Raw genomic sequence first — 4668 nt, forward strand, 5'->3', positions numbered from 1 at the left:
GGAGGGAGTTAGGACCTAGCCAAACATACGAGGTTCCTTCTTTCAAATTTACCAATCAGATAATACATTCTTCCTCCTATGGGGAGGGAATTTCCTTGATTTGTACCATATGGGTAGCTGCTTTCTCTGGATACCCTTAGAGCCAGCCCCACTGCCATGTGATAGCTGTGCACATGATAGGAACTCAACGGCTCTTTGGGTCTGTCGGGTTGATTCATTAGCTTCCCTAAAACCCAGCTGCTCCAACTTTTGCAGTCTCCCAGAGAGTTAGGTCACTATGCATACCTCATCTTTCAGTACTGACAGGTGTTTTGGAGAGGTTTTTTTTTTTTTTTCTTCAAATTATTAGATTCCTTTGTTGTTTATAGGTAAGGCTCATTCAAGCCTTTTGATTTCAAATTCAGGATCTTTCAGACAGAGGTCAATTTGATTTTTTTTTTTCTATTCAGACACTCAATTAAAAATATTAATTAAGATTTTGAAACCAGTGGCAGAGAGCTGCTGTGTAGCTCTGCGGTCCCCGTCTGTGAAGGGGTGTCTACTGTATCTGTGGGCCTGGCCACAGCGCTGCAGCTCTCCAGGGAGCAAGGTATCACTTTGTGTAAGAGAACCCAAATCGTGGTCAAGTTCTTCTCATTTGGCATGAACAGCATTTTATATTGGCATGGCATATATCCATCTGAAACCTTTACTTGTGTGCAGAAATGTGGACTCACCTTGCTTGTAACTACCGATCCTGAGCTCATGAAATAGCTAAATAATGTGGTGGAACAACTATAAGATTGGTTATACAAATGTTCAGTTCAGAAACAAGAGGTAGTAATCTCAAATATTGAAAATGGTGAGGTCCTTGAAAGATGGCAATTTCATATTGTGACAAGACTACCAAAGATGATAGTACACCCGGGGAAAAACCTCAGAATCTAAGATGAAATCCAATCAGTGATAAGACAGATCACAACTACAGTGACATTCCTGCTACTGTTGGAAGTTTCTTGTTCATTTGATCTACTACTGATTTATACAGGTAAGGATTTGGTTATACCTGAAAAATGGGAGGAGTTGGGACACAGTTCATTACCAATTCTGAGCAAGTCCATCTTCATTAATTCACTACTACAATCCACAAAGTAAATAGTATAGTGGACTACAAAATCCTTGCTGATGACTGAAGATGAGATGAGAACAATAATGTAATTCTCGAATGTGCTTTTCCTGAAACCAAGTCAACTATAGTTCATATGTTTTATTTCATAGGTTATTTTTTAGATGGGGAACCCTTAACATATTTTACTGAACTGTGCATAGTTGTCCCATTTTTGTGATACCCGTTTGACTTTCTATAGGGTTAACATAATTTCTGCACACTGTTCAAAAGGGAACCAGTAGATTACATCAGCACTGTAATATCAATTCCTTTGAAGGCAGTAACTGTGGATGGAAAAACTTTTGCTATAAAGCTAAATGCCTTCCTAAATCAGACCTTTTGGTCAAGTAGCTTTACTCGGAATATAGGTAGGGAGATATTTAAATATGAAATATAGCAAAAAAAAGTCTGAATATTCAGAATCTTTATTTAGGTCCTAAAGTAACTGATAATCCATAAATAAAATATTGCTATTAGGTCCTTTTGCCATTTATTACATTTGTATAGTTTCCATATTGAAAAAAGCTCCAATTATTTGATTTTAATTTACATAACTAAAAACTTACAAAGCTGTCAATATTTCTACGGTTTAAATTCCAGTGCCACAAAACTCTGAAAAATGTTTGTCTGTTTTATAAAATCAAGCTTTAAATGACAATGATAAATGAAATTAAATATGTTTAAAAAATATTAAGAATACTGTGTTAAGCCTTCTGGGCACAGTGACAACCCAGCGATCCCTGCCTCATGGAATTGTAGTCTAGTGGAAAGAGGCGTGTGAAATGAGAAAAAAAAAAAAAATGGAAAAGAGTTTTAAGAAGGGGACTATGATGGAGAATAAGTGAGAGAAAGTTTCTTATAAAGTTAAACATTATATGGCCCACTACTAGGGATGAAATCATAAAGTCACAGGACTTATACACAAATTTCATAGTGTTATTCCCAATAGCCAACAATTGGAAATAACCTAAATGTCCACCAGTTGGTGAATGGATAGACAAACTAAGGTATTTCCATATAATAGAGTACTACTCAGCAAAAAAAGAAACAAACTATTGACATACCAACAACATGGATGAATCTTGAAAACATTATGCCAAAAGAAGCCAGACTCAAAAGAGGATATTCTGAATGATGCTATTTATAGGGAACCATGGGAAAGGCAAATATAACCTATAGGGTTAGAAACCAGATCCGTGGTGGCCTGGGACCAGGGATGGGGAACGCTTCAGAAAGGTGAAGGCAGTTTTTTAATTGTGGTGTTGGCGGCTACATTTATCAAAATTTGCCAAATGGCGTACTTAAAATGGATGCATTTCATTATCTATACTGAATTATACCTCAAAAAAAGTTGATTAAAATGCAATTGGAATAGAGAGGAAGGAAATTGAAAGAAATAGGAAACGGGTTGGGCAGGGGAAGCAACACCTACTTCGAGAGGGTGGTGGTGAAGGGATTCTCAGAGGGAGAGAATATTTAAGCTGAGACCCGAACGGAAAAAAGGGCCAAAGGAGTAAAAGGTGAAGATAGGTTCCCAGGGCTGGGATGGGGGAAGAAGGAGTTCTCTAGGCAGGAAGAATAGCAGATACGTAAGCCTTGAGGTAGGGAAGAGCCAAGACAATTGCTTTTGATGTGGTAATTAATTGGATGAAGATTGACTGCAAGGTGTTTGGCCAGCTTAAAATAACATCCCACTAACCTGCAAAAATAATGACTAATGACTAAGCATCCTCATCTATTCATTGGTACAGGTCCCATAATGACCTCTTGATAATACTTTTTAAGATATTCATTTAAGTCAACAGATGAGAATACTTGAGAGTAATACAAACAGTATTTCATTAAAATGACAAAATTCACACTTTCATTAATGTAGACTGGTGTTCTCTTTCAGTGAATATGACCAGCAACAGAGATTCTGAGAGGGGAGCACAATAAAGTTCTATGGAAGCCTGCATGTGCCAAAATAAAGTAGATAGTTCTTCCTTTGTGCATTTAGCCTCTTTAGCTGCCTGAAATTTGAGGATCCTTAACAAATGGACTCTGAGCCTCTCCCCAAGGGTAAATAACTGAGAGAAGTGATAAAGAACTTAATAATGCTCTTCTTATAAAATAAACTATTATAACCACAGAGAAAGGAAACCTCCTAATTGCTTTCATTTCACTTTTTGAAAAAAATCTAAGCTTAATCATGGGTTTACTTTGCTCCAAGCAAATCTTTAATTTTTTTTAGAAGTTTTATTTAACACACATACAGAAAAGTGCACAAATTAAGTGAACATACTGATGAAATATTAGAGTGGACAACACCCATGTAACTACCATCCAAAGAAACCAAACATGACCAGGCTTCCACAAGCCTATCTAATGCCCTCTCATTACTGCGTTCTCCCTGTTCCTCAAGAGTAACTAACATCCTGACTTCTAACATTATATATGTTGAACTTCATACAAATAGAATCATACAGTATATAATCTTTTGTGTTTGATTTCTTTTGCTCAATTTATTTGCATTTTTGATTTAAGATTATAAACATCTTGCCTAACTGCCAGTAATTTATACTTGTTATTCTGGTTTAACTTTAATGATAGCCACAGATTGTCAGCAAGTTCACAAATACACTTTAGAGCGTGAAGATACACATATGTATTTAAAAGGAAAAAAAGCCTGCCGGTAATGTACTGGAATTTTACTAAATCCATGCCCTTTTGATTATCATATGGCAAAGTAGCTAACTTCTCAGAAATCCAGGCTCTGTCATTTTTTTAAGCTGTGTGCCTCTGGGTAAATTGCCTCATCATCCAAGTGGTGCTGGGAGGATTAAGTGATGTAAAGGCACTCTGTAAACTGTAAAAAACACCACATATTTCAGGTGTTGTTTTCATGTTGAGGTTCATCTTGGCAGCCTCAGATGATGATTCTTTGAATCTTCAGGATGGTCTATGGGAGCTCACAGACTTGGATAGAAGCTTCCTCAGGTCAAGGGAGACCATATATATTTTTTGAGTTGGTGTGGTGGAGGGAGGAGGCAAAAAGGTAGGCAGTGCTGGGAACTGAGATTTAGAAGAATAGTTATAGCTGTTTGGTTTTTGTAGGAGCTGCAGGAGCTGGAATTTCCAGAGTTAGGAAATAGGGTTTCCAGAGTTATTCCTACGGTGAGGGGAGTTATTTTGGAGGGAGCATGGTATTTCTATTTAACAAGAGAGAAGCTCATCTTTCTTGGTCAGCCTGCTACTGGCAGTCATTACAGGAAGGGTTAAGAAAATAAGCGCTATCACCCAAGGGACATTAGTCTCCCAAGGGAGGTACTCATGAAATAATTAGCAAGCAAAAGAAACCCACGGTTCTGTTAAACTTGATGGAGTGAACGGGGCGGGATCATTCCCGGCTTGAGTAACCTCTGGAATAAGGGGTGCTTGGAAGGGCCTGTGCTATGATAGGAAAGGTCAGGATCTCAGGGCTAGACGTGACCATGTTCGCGTCCCAAAAGAGAAGGGAATACGATGAATAAAAAAAAAAA

At 37.7% G+C, this 4668-nt stretch overlaps 1 pseudogene; it reads left to right on the forward strand.

Moving 5' to 3' along the window:
- Positions 1-1539, forward strand: part of LOC105299361 — a 3303-nt pseudogene extending 1764 nt beyond the window's left edge.
- Positions 1540-4668: the final 3129 nt, after the last annotated feature.

The sequence above is a fragment of the Pteropus vampyrus genome, unplaced genomic scaffold (assembly GCF_000151845.1).
Source record: "Pteropus vampyrus isolate Shadow unplaced genomic scaffold, Pvam_2.0 Scaffold7, whole genome shotgun sequence".
In the NCBI taxonomy this organism is placed as follows: Eukaryota; Metazoa; Chordata; class Mammalia; order Chiroptera; family Pteropodidae; genus Pteropus; species Pteropus vampyrus.